At 35.8% G+C, this 22,577-nt stretch overlaps 1 long non-coding RNA gene across 2 annotated transcripts in view; it reads right to left on the bottom strand.

The window, feature by feature from the left end:
- Positions 1-814: 814 nt before the first annotated feature.
- LOC102554147 (uncharacterized) overlaps positions 815-22,577 on the bottom strand; it is a 38,802-nt gene continuing 17,039 nt past the window's right edge. Inside the window, exons 2-5 of one of the 2 annotated variants that reach the window (XR_010064142.1) lie at positions 5,273-5,381; positions 4,426-4,564; positions 2,477-2,551; positions 815-1,077 (exon numbers count right to left, since the gene is read on the bottom strand). This is a non-coding gene — a long non-coding RNA (uncharacterized LOC102554147). Of the gene's footprint in view, positions 1,078-2,476; positions 2,552-4,425; positions 22,434-22,577 lie in introns of those variants that run through there. The other variant, XR_590957.4, reaches the window with a different exon arrangement.

Here is a 22,577-nt window from a genome sequence, read left to right as displayed (position 1 = left end):
GTGGGCATCTAGGGCGTCAGTGAGTCAATTATATTTCTAATCTCTGTAACTGCTCCTGAAAGACTGCTGCTCAAAAAATCACTACTCTTGATTAATAGAAAAACATAATTATAACTAGAAAAGGCTATATGTTGCTCTTTTATTTCTTACCATGTGCACATTTTCCAATTTGCAGATAGTTTATTCTGCTGGGTATTTGGGACATGTGGACCACAGTTTTATAGCTGCTCCGACAGAGCAATCTTCCTAGTATCTATATATTACCCATAGCCAGGCAAGAAAGAGAGCAATTTACAGCTGGCACCACTCCTCAGCCCTCCTTCCTTCCTGCCCTGTATTCCAATGACATGATGAATCTACATGGGATGTATGGCACCAAGAGTTTCTGTTCCCTGTAGAAAGCTTTCTGAGATAAAATTATTTTATTTTTATGTCCAATTCTGTGCTTTATATAAATAGAAATCTGTCAAAGGAAACTTCACAGAGATTACATGACTCTGCACCATATTGTCTCCATCCACCCCCCAAGCTGATGGCATTTGGCTGATATTGCACCATTCAATTCTCATTTGTATTGAAATGCTCTACTGCCGACTTTGTAACAGCAAATGAGGCTTGCAAAAACCTCCATCCAGAGAGCCATGTTCTTCTGTAAATGTGATAATTGCCCCCATTTGCCTACTGATTCATTTGGCCTTCATATGGATAATTAAGAACCACAGACCTGTGGTAATGAACTAACCACATGGTATTCTGAACATTTGCAACATTCTGTTTAAAACATACCAATTAAATTAAACACATTGTGCTAAGGTTTGTTTAAATCAAAAGGTGCTCATTTTTACTCATACTTGAAAGTGTATATTACGTCCTTTATTGTTCATGCTGAAGTATTATAATTGGTCACAGTATGGCATAGAATTAATAATGCCAGTGTCTCATATTTCAGAATAATGTACTTGGAATTTTCTTCTTCTTGTTTATGTACCAAATGCAGAATTTCACATAAGCATATTTATTTTGATGTATTGCAAACGAACTTATACTTTGAAAGTGATGTTTGTTTTAGATGACTGCCTGAGGAAAAAGGAAAGAAATATTTGTTCACAACAGAAAAAATGATCAAACATTTCAACTGTGCAGGCACCGTTACTCTTCAAAAGAGATTCTAGTTGATTAGCTAGCTAAATTGATTTTGAAAAAGTTTCGCTTTTCATTTACTTTAGAATAATTCATTATAAGCAAAATTGAATTATATTGATGTTTTAAATTTGCATGAGAAACCTTTTCAGACTTCAGCCTTTGAATATCCATGGATTAATTCATTGAATTCATTCTAAAAGTTGGAATCTTCGTCATAAGAAGGTAAACGAGTTGCAGGGTAGAGAATGTTGTTGATAAGCACTCTTCTAATTCTTGATATTTCACTAAATAAAACCACTCCTTATCTCTGTGTACTTTTCTGGTATAGAGGGAAGCACAGTGCCCAGGGATGCTAATTCCCCCAAAGAGGTCCACTGTGACATGGTGGGGAATTATTATTTCAAATGAAAATTCTGGTCCTTGTGGTTATTAAAGGTTACTAAAATCTATACAACAGAAAACTTTGAATTCAAGGCTTCTAGGAAATAGTACTTGAGCCTATTTAAGGGAGAGTACAGAAATGAATGAGAAACTTAAATCATTTGGATTTATGGATTCTTTCTGATGAAGACTGTACTATAGAGCTGTTACAATTTTATTAAAATGTTGTGTTAGCAAAAAGTAAATAAGAAATGTGATTATTAATTATTATATTGTTATTATGCTGAATAAAAGACCTGTATTTGATATTCTCCATATGTATTATTCAGTAAGATAATCAAGCAGTTTATGTAGGGTATTTCAGGGTTAGTATTCTGATCCTAGGAGAATAGACTTTCAAAAATATAATTTGGACAACCACTGGTCTATTGAAAATCATTTATATAAAGGCTCCTCTCATGTTTCTGCTGGGAAAAGAGACAGGCATATATGTTATTTGCATAAATGTGCATATGTATTCACATCATATGCAATATCCCTATACAGGCATGTATATGAAAATACATGCATATAATTTACATATGTATGTGTATAACCACTTTCATATGTAGAGTGGATTTGTATGTATATAAACACACAAGTACATGTATATGTAATGGCATATAGAGGTATATATGTATCTACATATATACACACAAGAGTCCCTGTGAGTCAGTCTATACAAAGCATAACACTAAATGACTGTAGCTCTTTCTTTTCTCTTCTTGACAACCAGATTCCAGACAAATTGTAATGAGAAGCCTATCCCTATATATCCTAGAAAAGGCTATCTAGGTCTGGCCATTCTTAGGAATTGAAGAGATGATGAGATTTGTGGTCCACACCCTCTAGTTGTGTGCTTTTGGTAACTATCAGTGTATGTGTTGATTCCATGAAGCATCCCTGGTTTTACCTTTCAGTTAACTTAGAACATGAATGAAATGTTGAATGTTGTACTGGTAGCAGCATATTGAGTTCATGGTGAGAACTGAAAAAAAATACAAAAACAAACACAAAAATCATTCCACTGAATTAGTGTTCTGTGGTATAAATACCTTTTGTTTTTCTGAGGCATATAAAGGTGAGAAAGTGTATCTCCATGTTTTTTTCTCCATCCTTCACTAATGTTCATATCAGGGCCTAATACATAAATTTCGCTTGAGTCTGTTCTTTGCACGATCATCAACTGCATTCCATAAATTCCTGTCCCTTCTACGTATAGAATGCTAAGATTTACATATTCCTTGCTTTATTGTTACAACCATGGCAAATGACTATGTCTTTTATAACACACAAAATTATATGTCTTGGATTCAGATTCATAATATGTTTTGCTAGTAGTCATTATACCAATGAGTAGTTGTATAATTTGCTAAAATCAAACTACTTTGAATACTCCCAGAATCTTAATTCTAATCTGTATTTGTGCCAAATGTACTTAGTATTGACATTCACCATTATTATCTTGGGAGAAATGATATATCCTATGATAGCACATGATAAGTATCATGTGAGCCATCAGAACAGAATTTGCCAGAGTTCACGTTATCTTAGACAAATGCTTACCTAGAATTATTTTCAGACTTGTGTCCTTTTAGCACATTGCTTACTGTAATCATTTTTAATAATCTTCTCAACACTCATACAAATCATGCTTGAAATATTTGAAATTAGTAAAGGAAGTGTTACATAGAGGACACAGGAATTCTCAAACATCAGAAATATGCTAAATATGCTAATATGTTTCCAAGGAAAATAAGAAAGCCAAACTTTCGGGAAAATATGTATCTAATCTATCATTATCAATATCTATTTTTTATCTATACTCTATCATCCATCTATCTATGTATCTATCCTATATTATCTATCCCCCATTTCCCACTTCCTCCTCCCTCCCTCCCGTGCATGCTATGCCTTGTTCTCTCAAAAAAAAAAAAAAGAAAGAAAGAAAAAGAAAAAGAAAAAAAGAAAAAAAGATGCTATCAGATGCGCAACATAGAGTAATACATATATGAAGATTTGGGATATTTTCCTAATTTTTAGGCAAAATTGATTAAGATCTTGAAGTGAATTAGAATTGCCTTATTAACTACCTCTTATAGCACCATGTGACAGTATACCAATGCCCATTATGATTCTTTAATGATGTAACTTATAGTCAGTGATGATCAGACTCCTGTAAGAGTAGCATGTGGTTTAAAATTTGATTACTAACATTTCACTAGTAATGCAGGAGTTATTAGTAACAGAACTCAAAGATGTAGCATTTTTGGCTCACATTTTTATTTAATTTTCTACTTTTAATGGAAAATGCCATGTAATGCTTCCTTCACTGACACTGGTATTTCTTCTGGAAGAAATCTTCCTGGCTGGCTGAATCTTACTCCTTTATATAATATATGAGATCATGTTATCTTTCCCCCCATTTCTATTGCCATCATGCAAAGTTTTAATGTGCTCTGCAGTTGTACTTTGCTATTGGACTAATAGGTTTAGATGCTTTTGGCCACCATCTTTGAATATCATTGCTATTTCCACACCTGATTTTAAGATAAATCTTAAACTATTAAAATAAAAAATTTTAAACTTCTCTACGAATATTTTTTAATAATTTCAGATTCATTGGAAGAGATCATACCTGCATAGTCAAGAACATGCCTCACATATATCTACATGCTTACCTATCCATATTCAGAAAAATAATAATTTAATTAATAATTTAATTAATATAATTGCACATTTATTTTCTACTCAAGGTATGCAATTAAGCACTTTTGTTGTCACATGTCTACATTTCTTTATCCTTCAAATACAAACGATTTTGATCAGTAGAACATAGTTTAAGAAATGCTAAAATTTTACCTCAAATTTCAAAAAGCATTATTCGTGCACTGAAAACAGAAAAGTGGCTCACGATGAAGATTATACAGCCCAAAGGTCCTGAGAATGGGTGACAGGATTTTCCTGAGACTTGAGCTTCGTGTTTACTCATCAGGACCCTCTTAAGATCACATGTAAAAGGAAAGAACAAAAAAAGAAAGAAAACCCATTCCCTTAATGTCTTAATATTTGAAAGGTAAATACATAAAAGATCCAATAATAAATAAATGAATATAAAAATGGAAAGGAAAAAAATGAATTGTGTATACAGAAACACCTAGTGTTTTGTACAGTTCTTCTAAATTTTTGGCTGAAATATTAAACAAATAAACTAAAAAAAAAGACATATTCTAACTCACAAGTCTTGTGATTTTTGTTTTTATATTTCTATGTCAAATCTGGAAATTTTAAAAATAATTTTTATAATTACTTCTTCCACTAGAATACATTTTTCCAATACTGCATTTCTTCTTTTTTTTCTGGGGTTTGGTAGGAATGATACTTTATTTTAAATGAAATTATTTGTAGTAAACAGACAATGACAGTAACATCTTCAGATATTCCCAAATTTTCATTTCTTCTGGCTAGCTTGGGTTACTTTTGGAGAAGGTAGAGAGAAACCGCAATACTGTATTACTAATCTTATTCCAAGTTTCAACTACTCTAAAAACAATCTGTATTTCTGTTTAGACATGGAGATATTTCACAAAAAAATTTACAGTTGAGCTTTATTAAGAATTCCATTAATAACAGTTTAAGAAATCATGCAAAAGTTCTGGGCCGATGTTGGCTTACCCTCATAACCAAGTGAAGCAGAAGGACCACTCACCAGTTAGAAGCCAGCCTGATTTACATATTGATTTCCAGGACCATGAAGTCAGACCTTGTCTTAGTAAACAGGGAGAGAGGGAATCTCATAATAAGTGAGTGGCTATAAACTAAATGAAAAAAAATGGAAGAAAAAGAATAGAGATTGAGAAATGGTTTAGCATTTAAAAGTACTTGGTTGCACTTCCAGACAGCTTTAGTTTAAGTCCTAGCACCTACATGGTGATTAAAAACTATCTATAATTCAAGTACCAGGGGTTCCAATTTCATTTTGGGGTCTTTTTGGGTATGTTTGCATGTGGATAGAAGAGCGTTTCTAATGTTGTTATTTTTCATCATATTGCCTGTTTTGGCAAATAACATTTTTAGATGTCAGGGAGGTGCAAATTTATAATCACCATTGTAATTTCCAACAATACAACATTTAGAAAATTTGATTATATTCTTTTTTTTAGGTAAATGATGTCTAAATGTACATGATAAATAAAACACTTATTTATTTTAATGGAAATTAACAATACAGACAGTATCTTTTAGCTAACTTTATATATATATATATATATAGAGAGAGAGAGAGAGAGAGAGATGAGAGATGGTGAGCCGGAGAGAGGGCTCAGCAGTTAAAAGCACTGACTACTGTTTCAGAAGTCCTGAGTTCAATTTCTAGCAACCACATGGTGGCTTACAAACATCTGAAATGGGATCCAATGCCATCTTCTGATGAGTCTGAAGAAACGGTATATTTCAGTATATGTACTCATATACATGAATAAATAAATCTTTAAAAAGGAAAAGTGAAAACACATGGCTGAACAATCTCTATCATGGATCAAGAGGTCATCAGGATTCTAGGGGCCACAGGACTGCAATGATAAATTCTGTTTGTGACTTTATTTATTGTACAGCTAATTATCCTAATTGTAGAAAATAGGGAAAAAATTGGCTTTCACTGTTTGAGGGTAATTTCCTTCTTTCTAAGGCAGGAAGGGAAGACAAGGATGATGGGAAGGAAAAGTTGGAAAAGTTAGTTAGCCTATACAGATTTCAGGAGGAACCTTCAACTCTACTGAAATCTAGATGTTTGGTTTATTAATTTTTTAGAGAATATGCAAAAACATTAAACCAAAAAGCACTAAATGTCAAGACCAAGGCTGAAAACTGAGTTGTGCTGACTGCTTGAAATAGTAAGAAAATTATCTAATGTATAAGAATGCCCCTGTTAGCTGGGTAACGTGGCCGAGCAGTCTAAGGCGCTGAATTAAGAATGCCCCTGTCATTATAAGCAATGGCAAACCACTTACAGTGTTAGAATTGCTTAACAGAAAACAGAAGTAAGATAGCAAGGCTATGTGCTGGCATGTGGCAAGGCACCAGGTTAGCATTACTGTTTCAGAATCCTGAATCATTCCATCTTCCTACAGTCTTTAACAGTATTTTGGGACTAAAACATTTATTATTTGATATTTTTATTTACTTTTCAATTGTTATTCCCTTTCCCTGTTTCCCATCCTTAAGTCCCCTATACCATCACCCTCTCCTTCTTCTATAAGGGTGTTCCCCCTGCCCAACCACCGCCCTTTCTGCCCCCCATTCCCTTACACTGGGGGGGGTCCAGCCTTGGCAGTCCAGGGACTTCTCCTTCCATTGGTGCCCAAGAGGCTATCTTCTGCTACATATGTAGTTGGAGCCATGGGTCTGTCCATGTATAGTCTTTGGGTAGTGGTTTAATCCCTGGGAACTCTGGTTGGTTGGTATTGTTGTTCTTATAGGGTTGCAAGCCCCTTTAGCTTCTTCAACCCTTTATCTAATTCCTCCTACAGGGATCCCATTCTCAGTTTATTGGTTTGCTGCTAGCATTTGGCTCTGTAATTGTCACACCCTGGCTGAGCATCTCAGGTTTCTGTCAGTATATACTTTTTGGCACCATCAATTTTATCTAGGTTTGGTGGTTGTCTATATATGAGCTGGATTCCCAGGTGGGGCAGGATCTGAATGACAGTTCCTTAAGTCTCTGCTCTAAACTTTGCCTCCATATCCCTTTATGGATATTTTTGTTTCCCATTTTACGAAGGAGTGAAGCATCTAAATTTTGGTCATCCTTCTTGAACTTCATGTTGTCTGTAGATTGCATCTTGGGTAATTTGAGATTTTGGGTTAATATCCATTTATCAATGAGTGCATACCATGTGTGTTTTTCTGTGATTGGGTTACCTCAGGATGATAATTTCTAGTTCAATCCATTTGCCTTTGAATTTCAGGAGGTCATTGTTTTGGATAGCTGAGTAGTTCTCCATTGTGTAGATGTGACACATTTTCTCAATCCATCCCTCTGTTGAAGGAAATCTGGCTTCTTTCCAGCTTCTGGCTGTTATAAATTAGGCTGCTATGAACATAGGGGAGCATGTGTCCTTGTTATATGTTGGGTATATGCCTAGGAGAGGTATACCTGGATCCTCAGGTAGTGGAATATCCAATTTTCTGAGGAAGCTCCAGACTGATTTCCAGAGTTATTGTACCAGTTTGCAATCCCACCAACAGTAGAGGAGTGCATCTGCTGTTACCTGAGTTTTTTTGTTTTTTTGGTTTTTTTTTTTTTTTGGTTTTTTTGTTTGTTTGTTTTATTAATCTTAGCCATTCTAACTAGTGCGAGGTGGAGTCAGAATCTCAGGTTTGTTTTGATTTGCAGTTCCCTGATGACTAAGGATGCTGAACTTTTTTTTGAAGGTATAAAGTTTTTAATCCACATACATGGGATTGTTCATCCATGCAGAGAGAGGCAACCCCAAACCCAAAAAGCACACAACTTTTTTGTTGTTGTTGTTGTTGTTACAGAAGGCAGACTTCAGCAACAGGGTTAGCTGGCCTTTTCTCATTGGTGGTACACAGGACAAAGGATCTGGTCAGGTATTGGCTGGCCTGCTCAAGGGGCTGTTCTTGGCTCAATTAGTCACTTCCTCATCCAGCCCTACACCTGGCCTTGGTGATTCTCTGGGAAAGAGCTAAGTTGGCATGTCCCTTAGGAGGGGGAGAGGAACTGGGTGGTCGGACAGGGTCAGGATGACATCTTGCAGTTGTTCTTGGAATTTACCACAGGGAGGGTTAGGGGATTGCTTAATTAGCTTAGTCAGAATCTTGAGCACCAAAACTTATCATATCACTGGCCATCTTGATGTTAGATGTGTCTCTCAGAAAGGTCACAAGTTTGTCATAGGCATTCTGACCACCAGATGTATTTCTCAAAACCTTGTTTTTACAACTTTGTTTCTTACATCTATGAAACTTTATTTCTTCATTCTGCCCTTTTTCTTTTGTCATAGTTTTAATCTCAAAATTATAACTTAATCTCATCACTACTGATGAGCTCATATTGCTGTTTTTTGGTTCTTTTTTTTTTTTTTTTCCGAACTGAGGACCGAACCCAGGGCCTTGCGCTTCCTAGATAAGCGCTCTACCACTGAGCTAAATCCCCAGCCCCCATATTGCTGTTTTAACATCATTATCAGTACCATACCAATAAGCAATAAACCAGAGTTGTGAACCAAGGGGAAGAATTGAACAGGTTTCAAACCAACTTTTTTCTTGAGCTCTCTCTCTCTTAAAAAAAAAAAAAAAACTTTGTTCTAATCCTTCTCTAATCTTAGCCAAATTGTCTTTAACTCTTCCTGAGTGATCTATATAAAACCAACACAGGCCTCCTTCTTTAAGGAATAAAAAACAGTAAATCCAATCCTCTCTTATTCTGAAGGACTATATCTTAGAGGGAGGTCAGGGATTCTTGGAGGTCAGTTAAAGTCTTTCCTATCTTTTCTATATCTAAGTCAATGGCAGCCCTCAATTCTCTATAAGCCTTGTGTTGCAGGGCAATGGCAGATGTCCCTGCAGCTGCTCCTGCAGCACCTAAACTCAGCCTTAAGATAATTGCCAGAGTAATTCCCAACTCTCTTTTGTGTCTTACTAAGTCTCTAGCAACAGGATCCTAATAGTTGAGTACTTCCTCATAGGGATGGCATAACAACCTAGGCACTATATGAACTAACACACAAAAGTCATGATTGCCTTTTAGAACTTCTAAACTTATACAGGTTGTGACCCAGGAGGCATTCGCCCAGGAAGTGTTAGGAGTACTAACGTATGCAGTGGCTTCAAAGTAAGGGGATGTTACATCATTTGCAATAGAAATCAAGCCTACCCCCACACCTATGTTTGAGGGGCCTATCTCGATGGAGCCTAGGGCAAACATAAAATTCTTGTTTCCAAAGAACACTCCTTAAGTGAGCATTACAGCAAGCCCCCAGTCACGTCTCTGGTGTATCCACTTATCTGACTTGCAGGTTCAGGGAGCTTTGTAAAGATCCTAGTGTCCTTCGAGGTCCCAGCCCGCCCAATCCCAACAGCTAGTAGTTGGCTGGTGAGAGCTGACACTTGACGACTGTCAGGGTGGTCAGCAGCACCAGGTACGGTCCTTTCCAGTAAGGCTCAGGAGTCTGGGCCTGGTGTTGTCATACGTAGACCGAGTCTCTGACCTGGAACTGATGAGCTGTCTTAGGAGTCTCTGGGGCATAGGCTGCTGCCAGCTGTGACCAGACTTCTTTCTGTATCATCTGTAAGCCTTTTAGCCTGGCATACAAATCATTATTACTATGATGTGTTCATTCAATAACATCATCTAATACAATCAAAGGAGCTAGTACCCCATATAAGATCTCAAAGGGGCTAAGGCTGAATTTGGATGAGTATTTCTTGCTCCGAAGAGAGCAAGAGGGAAGGAGTGCCACCCAGTCTGCGCCAGTCTCCATGGTCAATTTGGTCAGGGTCTCTTTTAGAGTTCTATTTATTCTCTCTACCTGTTCTGAGTTTTGAGGTTTGCAGAGGCAATGTAATTTCCAATTGATCTCTAAATACTTGAGCACACCCTGGCTTACCTTGGCAAAGAAAGCGGGGCCATTGTCTGACCTGATTATGTTGGGAACTCTGAAGCAGGGTTGGGGGGGGGAGATTTCTTCCAGTATCTTCTTGATGACTACCGAGGCTGTCTCTTGCTTGGTGGGGAAAGCATCTACCCATTCCTGAAAAGGTATCTCCAAATACTAGGAGATACTTGCAACCATATTTTCTTGGCTTTATCTTAGTGAAGTCCACTTCCTGTTAGGCCCTGGGCTGGTCCCCATGGAACCTCCTGCCAGAGTCAACTTTCCTGAAAACATTTATCTTTTGTCATGGTACACATCAGTGAACTCTCTGCTCCACGAGATACTTGAGGCCTTTCTTTTCTCTTATCATTTTTTTCCATTGTATAATTCTGTCTTCTTTGGAAAAAATCAAGTATACACTGGTGTATGAATTTTTGTTTGGCTATTGGATTCGACTACATTTTTATGCCAAAACCATGTGATTTTTTTTATTACTATTGCTATATAGTGAAGCTTGAAATCATAATACCTCCCGAAGTTATCTTATGACACAGAATTGTTTAAACTATCTCAGATTGTTTTCTAAGGAAGTTTAGTATTCCACTGTTAAGGTCTTGAATGCATTGTGTTGGTATTTTGATGGGAGTTGCATTGTATCTGTAGATGTTTTTTGTAAAATGGCTATTTTTACTATGTTGATCCTGCTGAACCATGATCATGGTAGATCATTCAAACTTCTGATAAATTCTATTTTATTTTCTTCAAAGACATGACATTCTTCTCATACAGGTCTCTTACTTGATTGTCTAGAGTTACACTAAGATATTTAATATTATTTCTGAATATTGAAAAGAGTATTCTTTCCCTAATATCTTTCTCAGCCTATTTATTGCTTGCAATATGAGGGCCACTGACTACTATTTGAGTTAATTTTGTGTCCAACCACTTTGCTAAAGGTGTTTATCAGTTGTACTAGTTATTAGGGAATATTTTTATGTACTTTATTTTCTGTGCTTATTTATTTATTATTACAAACAATCTATAATTTATTTTTAGATTTGGATAAAACATGGAGAGATAAGTAGATAGATAGTGACAGAGACAGACACAGAGATAGACACAGACACAAAGAAAATAAATGAGAAAGAAGAAGGAAAGGGACCAGGACAAAGTAGTAAAAGAATGAAGATGCAAAGAAAGAAATTTAATTTCTTGTGTTCTTTTAAATTAAAAAATGACAAAGATAAATGGATAACAATATTTGTGGTAGTATGTATCTTATGTTTACTTTAACTGTACTTTTAAAGGTAGAATTTTATAGAAATATTATTTTGTAAAATTTAGTACAAAGATGGCCATCAGTTTTGAATATATATAAAACTACTAATACAACATGTACTTATGAAGAGTTCCATACACTGGTGGAAAAGAGTAGAGATTTCCTAAGAGGAAGTCTAATCATAGTATTCAGCAACACTGATTTCTAGGATGGAATTATTTTTTTCTGCCCTAAACAGATGCTGTGATAAATTCCCCAATCCCTTTGAGAGAGTGGCTAAGCAATACTAATCTTTGTCTAAAAAGTTAGCTGAAATAGCTCTCAATGCCTGGTAATTTTTGTTTGTTTCTTGTTTGTTGTTTTTTTTTCTTTTATTGGTGATTGTGTCATCTCAGTAATATTAACTGAGGCTGTCTTTCAAAAATGTATATATTGAAGTAAGAACTTTCTGAAGTTCAGTAGGTAAACATAGCTGGAGATGAATTTTTAACAATAAGTGAAACTTTTTGTGGTCCAAATGCCACATGGCATCTGTCTGATTAGGATAAAAATAGAAGAGTGACACAGGAAAGCAGGTGCACAGAAATGGCATGGCAGAAGCATCAAGAAGCCAGCATCCTTACTGTCCCGGCAAATATCCCAGAAGACCCCAATAACATTGGCTTCTCTATGTTCAATATCCAACTCCAATAGCTTGTTAAAGATGTTACTCAGTTGATAAAACTGCTCAGTGTGCAGCGATTTGTTTTGAATTTCCCAGAAAATCAAAGCACTAGTTCATGAATCAAGAGTTGCTTGGGAGAATGCTTTTCATCTTGAGCCCCCTCCAAAATACAACCCAGGATCAAGAATGTTTGATGAATTGTGTTTGTCTGTTTTCAAACCTAATGGAGTAATTTTCATGTCAATATTGTCAACTTTGTCCTGCAACTTCAGAACCACAAATATCTGTGGCCCAAGTTTCCACTGAGATACAAATGGAACCTGGCACATTCTGTTTCAGCAGGGCATCCAGTTAATTGGCTGTACATTTCTGTTTGAGGGCTTTGAGTTTTAGTTCTATAAAATGAATGTCCAGGTAGATGACATTCATGAGTGATGCAGCCCAGGTGTAAGACAAAAGGAAAGCCTGCCATCATGGCAAACCAGAGCAGCCTTTATGTCCACTGTGAATAAGCTAACCAAGCAGATGGTCAGTGATGTGTTGGATGGAAAGAGTCACAGAGAGTGACTGGATATGTATTAGATGTATGAATGATAGTGATCAATTTTAACAATTATTGGCAGACTAAATTATGTTTTATTCTCCATGACCTCTAATTATTACTACTAATAAAAGAGTTGTAGTTTAGTTATGGTAAAGTTTAAGAAGGAAAACATTGTAGAATACTTTCCCCCTTGCTGGTGGGAATTCTCCACATGTGAAAACAGAGATTTCAGTGTATCTTGTGCATGAAGTTCCTGTCTTTGTCTGCATAGATCTGAACTACACATCTTTCTTTGCTCAGGGTGTTTATTATCCCACAGAAGGGCTTTTGTCTCTTTTATAAGCAAGACAGACATTTCTTTAATAGCAAGTCTCAGGTCAACCATGGTCTGTTCTTAGAGCCCTTGCTGAAGTGAAAGTCACTCCCACTGCCATCTGTACCTTGTGTATAGGGGTGAAAAGATGGAAATTCACTGACAGGGACAGTTTCATCTCTGCTGACCATCTGCCACAGGCGCTGTACATAATGCATGTAACAGCCAATCTTCAGAGCAATGGTTGAATTAACCAACAGGGACTTACTGAACTGTTTGTCCCACTTTTAGACTAACATGTTCTGTTGCTAAATGGAAACACGATGTTAGAACACCGTTTGCTTTACTGAGGTAATGCTTTTCCACTCGGTCAAAATAGGTGCACACTGAGAGAAATAATCTCAAAAAGTTACTGAGAACATGAAGCAGAAACATTTCAGAATGACTTGTCTTTGCCTCCCCATTATCTCAGCAAAGGATAAAGTTAAAAATAAGAAAACAAGATATTGTTCTAGTTTTAATCTTAATAAACATTAATGGGTGATAAAGTCACTTCAAGTAAAGGATGAAAATGACAGAATGATTACTAATCTTATAAAAATAATCATATTCCTAAATATTATTTATGTTCTATCACATTTTGCTTTTTTTTCCTGGGGAATTTTGCAGCTGTGAGTGACTACCAATCAAATTACTTTTTTATTTATACTGTTTTCACAGAACAAAGACAGACTAATGATTACTTAAGAAGTACAGATAATATAATTTTGTCTTTTGACATGTGTTTGATATTCATTACACGTATGGAGTAACAAGTTCAGTCACATTTAGAAAGCACAAATAGAGAAGATTTAACTTTTATTATTAGCTCCATAACTCCAATTCAAGAAATCTAAAGAATGTCTCCTTCAATGCAAATATATTTATTATATGACAGGCTGCTCCTAGGCTGGCACTATTTTCCCTTTTTAAAGCACTCCAGACAAACAGAAAGATCTGAACCATTATTTTTATAAAATCACAAATACTAATACCCAATCCCTTTTACAATGTTGTTTCATCATCTACACTACAAAGTAGTGTCGAGTTCTATCCCTCCAGATGTCGGACTTTGTACAACCTCTCTCTTTAAACTACAGTTTCAGTGAACTCTAAGCATATTGTTACAAGTTGCCTAAATCTGTACATAACTTTCCTGGGCAGTTGGAGTTAGTTAATTGTCTTTGTTTACCCTTACCAATTACTCTATTTGAGTTTGCTTATTCACAGATACCGCAAGAAGGTTTCTGGAGTCATGGCCTCACTTAGAAAGGCCTAGCTTTTTCTAATCCGAGTTTAGCACAATCTCCAGGACATAAGAAAGTCTTCCAAATAGTGGCTAGATACAGTTATTTCTCTAAAAGCAGGAGAGATAGTAAGTTTGAACACAATTTTCTGGGGAAAAGACATAAAATTAACCACAATGCAGAAAGTCCCCAAGAATCCAACATGTAGACACCAAAACCTAAAAGTGAAAGAGAGACTGACAGCAGTCACGCATTCTGCTCAGCCTTGTTGGAACTCTAGTGAGCAACTGTGCTGGCTTCATGACTTTCTCCATTTCCAGTAGCTATGGTTTAGCCAGCTGAGATTGAAATTTTCCATAATTATATTTTTAAAAGTATTGAACATGGACCCTGGTGTTCAGGGTCACTAAACATGATCGTTTAGTCAGTGATTTTTGTCTGATCTATTACCAACCTCTATGACATTAGTCAGCAGTTAACTAATGTGAAACTTGTATTTTGTTTAACTGTATTTCATTTTCCTCATCTCCAAGGACACCAAGGACATTGGCTAGTAATGACAGGACTGCCTCAGAAAGAGAAGATGGGTGATAAGAAATGCTCACATCCAGATTCAGATGAGACAAGACAAACTACCTTGAGTGACACAGCATTAGATCTTTCTTTCTAGAAGAATGTGACATTCTAACTAAAGACTTTGAAAGAAACTGCATGTGTTTTGTTGCAGCTGCAGATAATTTAGTTTATGTCCTGAGATCCTTATACTCAGGGCTGGATAATAGAATGGGCATAATTTAGGTATATTGTGAAGCATCTGGGTTTTAAGTAGTTATGATTATGCAAACATCCTTTATGCCTACCATAATTATCAAATATTTGTTTCATTTGAAGGTAAATGAATTTTCCATTTTAATTTGGTTTTGTTTTACTTTTTTTTTTACATTTTAATCTAAAATAGCATCTTCTCTAATGGAAAAACATCCGGACTCCAGTTTCCTCTCCCTTCATTCCCTTCAGGTATCTTTTCCCTCATCTCTTCCCCTGTTCAGAAAAGAATGGGCCTCCAAGGACAGCAACCAAGCATCACAAAACAATATACAATAAGGCAAGATAAGAGCTCTCATTGTAAGGCTGGACAATGCAACTCAATAGGAAGAAAGATCTTCTAAGGGGAGCAAAAGAGTCAGAGTCATAGTTTCTCCCACTGTTGTGGGTCCCACAAGAACACAAACTAATAGCCATAACATTTGCAGCCCCATGATGGCTCTGTGATTGCCACTTCTTTCTGCACAAGCCCATAGCATCCCTGCTCAGTTGATTCAGTGAGCCATGTTCTCCTGGTGTCTTCTAAACTCTCTCACTCCTACAATCTTTCATCCAAATTTTCCATGGGAGTCTACGAGCTCTCAGAGACAGGACCCCATGAAGACCTCCGAGTTAGACCTACTCTACAAAATGTCTGGCTGTGGGTCTTTGCACCAGCTCCCATCTGCTGCTAGATGGCGCCTCCTGATATGTGTATAGTATGAATCATTTATATTCTCTCTCTCTGTCTCTCTCTCTCTCTGTCTCTCTGTCTCTCTCTCTCTCTCTTACACACACACACACACACACACACACACACACACACACACACACACACAAACACACTGTTTTTTCTTAATGTTCGTTCTACCTTAAGTCTCTGAGCTACCCAGTCTCCAGTTTCTAGACACGGACTCCCTCTGATGGCACGAGCCTCAAGTTAAACCATCCATTGGTTGACTTCAAATTCTGCTCCTGTACTGCACTTGCAAATCTCCCAGGCTGGGCAGACTATAGAAAGAGGTAATTGTGGCTGCATTGGTGTCCAGACTTTAGAGTAACTTCTTGAACCAAAGTGACTAGAACATAAGGATGAAGGCTCCATGCAAGGATGAGCTCAATTTCTTTATCGTCAATGAGGTGTGTGGCTGTTGTCCTCTGTAACAGGGGCCCTGCTATCAGTTTTCAGAAAGGAATAATCTGCCCCAGCATCAGCCCAGGTTGTTTCCGGATTTCCACAGGATCTCCCAGGCCAATAACTCAACTAAATGTAACCTAGACGCAGCACTTGAAGCCTTGCCTGGGTGGAAAATATAGCCAGTTCAGACTCCATATCATGCATCAGGAAACATCCTCAGCAGGGTCACCCTAATAGATCCCAGGAATGTTTTACTGCACTAGACATCCAGTGTTCTTGTCAAATGCCTCCCACTTCCAAGTATATTGGTCTTCAGGCTCCCACTCCATCTTTTCTCCCTCCCATTCTTCCCACATATTTTCCTACATTCCCCTAGTCTCCCCACAAAATCTATTTGGATTTCTCTTTCCATGGAGATTCATCTGTCCTGTCCCGCCCACTATAGAGTCCTCCTCTTTGCCTAACTTCTTTGCGTCTATGGATTGTAGCTTGATAATCCTTTATTTAATAGCTAATATCCAATTATAAGCAAGTATATTTGTCTTCTGTATCTGAGTTCACTCATGCTGAATGACATTTTGCAGTTCCATTCTTTTGCCTGCAAATTTCACGATGTCATTTTTTTTTAACAGATGAGTGATGCTCGGTTGTCTGTGTCACATTTTCTTCATTCATTCTTCAGTTGAGGGAAATCTATGTTGTTTCCTGCTTACGCCTAGTACGGATAAAGCTGCTGTAAACACAGTTAAGGAAGTGTCCTATGGTACGACGGAGTGGCTTTGGGTATAATCCCAGGGGTGGTTTTGAGATACATCATTTCCCAATTTTCTGAGCAACAGGCATATTGATTTCCATCGTGGTTGTACAAGTTTGCAGTCCCACCAGAAACGGAGACGTGTACCAATTGTTTCACATCCTCATCAGCATGATATCCCGCTTGAGGGATCTCATTAATTAGAAAGAAGATTGGGAATCCAAATTATATCCAATCTTAAGATTGTTTTCATTTCATTTGTGTGTATATGTGTGCTTGAATATATGTATGTGTACAGCATATGCGTATGCACAGATGTGCTTCTGGATATACATACAAGCATTCACCAAGAAAACAGAGTAACAGGCCGAGAATCATACTCTGTAATTCTATCTTATTCTCTAGAGACAGTACAGTATCTCATTGGACCTAAAAGTAGGCTGGTAGTAATTAGGCCCCGGTGACCCTATCATCCGCTGCCATATCAGGGGATTCATGTAAACACACACACACATTTTTAACATTGCTTCTGAAAGACTGACTTCATTTCCTTCTCCTTAGGTAGCTATATCTTCACCCCTCAAATTCCATCTAGAATTAAGCTAATTGATGATGATGATGATGATGATGATGATGATGATAATGCTATTCTCCACTACTAAATTCACTACTGAATTCTTTTCTTGCACTAAAAATCATTTAATTGTCCTTAAATATATTTGTTTTGGCTAGGTTATAATTCTCTATTGTTCAAATACTAATCATCGTTTTCCTTTGAATAGACATCCTTAATAGGAATAAAGTGTACCAGCTTATAGCATTAAACAAAGAAGATTATCCTATATTGACCAGATAGCTCTACTTTTGTCAGCCAATTCTCAAAAATAAAACACTGGAAATACCTCTAAGTAAGGATAAATGTATCTTGTAGACAACTGATACCCATTTTAAAACATTCCTGAATGCCTATTCTGTGTACTTTAAGCTTGTATGCCAGCCTACCAATTGTGTCCTTGAAGAGGGCAAAATGCAATTAATAGTGTTCCCTTCTGAAGTCTTTCAGTATAAATGCAAATGCTGAATTTATTTTTATTTAATTTTCTATTAAGTTTCTATTATTTATTAACTAATATAAAATTTACATCTGGAAACACATATGTGCTGATTTCTAATTTAGGAGGTTAGAAATGCAAAATACAAAATACTGACCCAGATGCATGTCTTGACAAGACAGTTTTCTTGGATGCTTTAGGGGAATGTGCTCTCTTGCTATTTTCAGTGTCGAGATACTATTTTCTCTATGAATTTTCTCATTGACCTGACAATATACTTGACAAGAACCAATTTAGGGAAGGGAAAGGTTTATTATTGTTTAGAGAACCAGGTTATATTTTCTACCATAGAGATGTAGACATGGGAGGAGAGAGAGGCTGTTTGGTCTGATGGCATCTGCAGTGAGCAAGCAGAGGATGAGTCAGAAATGGGGTCAGGATATAAAACTTCAACACTCGGCCACAGTGATCTACTTCCCCCAGCATGGGTGTACTTTATAAACGCTATATAGCTGTCACAAATAGCATGTCAAGCTGGGGACCAAGTGTTCAAAAACATAAGCATATGGGAATATTTCACTATATTCCTCAGTTAGTGGCTCCTTCTGCCATTGTTGTAGCAATTAGTACATATTCTATTACATTGTCTATGTCATTGAAGTACTCTTTTTTACTTCTAAGCAGGGAACTCTAAAGATGTCTAATATTACAGGTATTTTAAGATCCTATAATTAGGACAATTGAGATTTGGACTAGAGCCATTTGAAATAGATGAAAACTTTTTCTTTAAAGGAAAAAAATATAAACTTAAAGCTCTGAGTAATTTTCATGTTTAATATTCCCCCAGTCACCAAAGTTCAGTTATATATCAGTAAAATGGGCTTTTTATTGGAAGTATCTAGATGCTGAACTATTAGTAATACAGTAAATATTTTTTATAGTTTTCTTTATATTGCTGTGATCAAACCCCTCTGACTAAAAGCAGCTTAGGGGAAAGGGGGCTGGCATGACTTTTATTTCCAAATCACCATAGGCCACTGAAGTAAGTAAAAGTAAGAACTTGAATCAGAAATCTGTAGTGCAGAAAGCAGGTTGTTGTCTGTCTTACATTTGTTCCCTCACTACTCCATGTTTAGCAAATGTTCTTATGTAATTTAAGACCATCCAGCTAGAGATGGTATTGCACACAGTCAGTTTGTCCCTTCTATGTCAGTTAATAATAATAAAAACAACACCCCTGAAATATGGCCATGGAGACATTAGGTCTGGGTAATTCTTCATCTGAGACTTTACAATCAGATGATTGTAGGCTCTACTGAGATGACGAACTCATTAGTGTAACAATGAAAAACTATTCAGAGAGATTTGATTTTTTTTGACTAATCTTAAAATTCCAATATTTTAGAAGTATTATTACTGCTTATTTCAAAGAGGGGTTTAAAACTTGTCAGACAAAATACCTCAAAGCATTAAGTTTCCAGCTTAAATTAACAAAATTGATAAAACTTTTATTATTAAGTTAATGAACATCAAATTTTAATCAGAGTTTTAACTTTAGCTTTAACTTCCAGCAATTCAAATGTGTAATTGTGCTTACATAATAGATAAGGAAATTCTTCAAAGCATTAAAGTGATAAATGAAGCTTAAAATTTGTAAATCATGCATTTTTTTCATTTTTGAATAGATGTGTTTTAAATATTTGGAGTTTCAAGTAAAGATAATGTGGTTTTGTTCTCTTATATGTGAAAGCAGTAATATATTTTCTTTTACACTCTTAAAATGGTAAACATGTACAAATATTTTTCAATTTGAAATTTATTACATTGATCATGTCCTCAATGATACCTAACAATATTGCATTAAGTAAAAATTTAACCTCACATAGGAATAAGTTTATTATCCCACACTTGAAAGGGAAATTTGCTATAAGATTAACACTGTAAATATCATTCTGGGAAAACCTCTTCATCTTTGCCACAGTTATCCAGAAAAGATGATGGCTAGAATTTTGTTTTATGAAATTAAGTACTCCATATGAGCACCTCATTCTTTGGACATTTTATAAAGACTACTTAGTAATATATATTGAATTACACACACACATACACACACACACATACACATATGATGATGTAAACATTTGTTGTAAATTTGAATAGGCTATTTATAGTATATTGATGAAAATCTATACTAATAAAACAATTCACCCATCACAAGGTTTCAATAGTTATCTGAAAGCAAAATAAAATGAAAAAGGTATTATACATGATTTTATGATCTTATTTTTATTGTTACTGAAACTAAAATTAAGAAACGATTGGTGAATAAAATCTGAATAAGTGAAACAAACTGCAACCGAAGGTTTATTTTGGTTCATTGATGATTGCACTTTAAGTATCAGAATAGCCTATTAGACACATCATTCTTAGCATTCATTAAACGGATATCATTAAAGTTATAAACTCATTCATTATAATTAATCTCTAATGGTAATATGAGATATAATTAAATTTCACAGTACTTTAAAATTATTTCAACTCAATGTCTGATTTATCTAACATTTACAGCTCAAATGAGAGCTGAAGCCTGACAGGATTTTAATGATTTATCAAAGGAGCATTATTCAATAGCAGTGAAAATAATTTGTTTGTAGGAGGAATGAGTCAGAAAACCGTGACCTGCAGTTCACAAGGGTCGACCATGTGCTGCTAACCCTAACCCCTAAAGCTTGCCTGACTCCTTGCAAAGAATGATGACGGAGAACATGCCCAGAACAATAACCATGGGCCAATGGTGCCTGGCTGGAAGGTATAAAGGCTTGCCCAGTTCCTGAAATAAATGAACTGGGTTTTCACTTGCCTAAACCTGAAGTCTGTGTCCTTGATTCTGAGGCTTCTTACCTCTGCCTCCAAAGGTCTTGGTCATGGATGCAAGCAAGAGTATCTGATCCTAAAATGACAATCTTGTCATTGTAAACGACTCCTTCAAATATATCCCTGGAATTTCTGTGCTTACTTTTTAAGATTTATTTAATTTGCTTTAAATCATATTTGTCTACATACTTGGATCCTCTGCACTGAGTTTCCCTGTGCTTGTAAGGTACCTGACATGGGTGCTGGGATTTAGACTTAGGTCTTCTGGAAGAACAGTAATCTTAGTCACTGAGACCTCTTCAAAGCTCCATTTCTTTTTTGTTTCCTTTTTTATTTATTGATTATGTTAACATTCAAACTTACCGCTTTTTAAAATAATGTATGATGCCAAGTTATTTCTATGCCTGAAGATTCAATTTGAACTGAATAAAATAAGTGAACATGGTCGCATACCTCTCCATTGCTCTTTATTGATGTAAATAGGAGGTGATGATATAAGTAATTATGTCTGAATTATTGCACATAGATTTTCTGGTCTTAGAAGATAACTAGTTTTAAATTTTAATCTCTTGTGAATCTTTATCTGAATTTTGAATTTGATACTGGTTGTATTTTTTAGGATTCTGAAAGTATAGTTGAATTTCCCAACGGTTTAGATTATTGCCCATCTTTAAAAGTATAATTCACATTAGCTATGGATTTATAGTTATTCTGGAATATTTCATGACACTTGATATTAACAATTATTTTAGTTGAATTGGGAGATTCAGTTTTCATAAACCAGGCAGTTATAAAATCAACATAACAGAGAACAAAGAATCAAACAATTCACTCTTTACATGCAGTTCGTATTGCAATGGACATTTTGTAACTAAATCATTATTCTAAACAAACTGTATGTCCATTTCCTGCTTGTGTCCTTATTACTGCTAAGTAGAAGAGCATTGGTTTGGTGGGGTTTTATACACTACAGGAAATATTAATCTGATGTGAGAACACCAAAATCATTTCCTCCTACTTCAATTCAAAGTAGCCACACTAATTCACAGCTTCCTTATTTCATTGAACATAATGATAATATGGAACTATAGAGTTAATATATATATATATATGTTATTTAAGAGAATATTTTGCTGTACATATTCAATGTACTTAGTATTATGACTTTTTCAAAAAGAGTCAATGCAAAATCACAAGTTGTACCTAATAGTGGCAATGAAATAGTTTATTCTTGAGTCATATATGAATAATCATGGAATAAAAACACTATTTGAGTTCAACAAAAATCTGTCAACCTAGAAACAATTTTATGAATTTTTTATATTAATGAGGAAAATAAATTCATAAGTCGAATTTTTAAATACTTTGGTGAGAACATCTAGTACACAATTACAGCAAAGTTGAGAAATATTACCTATAGACCTCAGATAATTTATATCTTTTAATTCATTAAATGTTAGTTTTATTAAGTTAATACATTCCCAATTTTTTCTTCATCTTTATTAAACTGGGTATTTCTTATTTACATTTCAACTGTTATTCCCTTTCCTGGTTTCCAAGCAAACATCCCCCAACCCCCACCACTCCCCTTGTACATGGATGTTCTCCTCCCCATCCTCCCCCCATTAATGCCCTCCCCCAAACAATCCCCATCAATGGGGGTTCAGCCTTGGCAGGACCAAGGGCTT

This window comes from Rattus norvegicus, chromosome 2 (genome assembly GCF_036323735.1).
Source record: "Rattus norvegicus strain BN/NHsdMcwi chromosome 2, GRCr8, whole genome shotgun sequence".
Lineage (NCBI taxonomy): Eukaryota > Metazoa > Chordata > Mammalia > Rodentia > Muridae > Rattus > Rattus norvegicus.
Note: the sequence above shows the minus strand (reverse complement) of the source record. Positions and strands in the feature narration are given on the sequence as shown.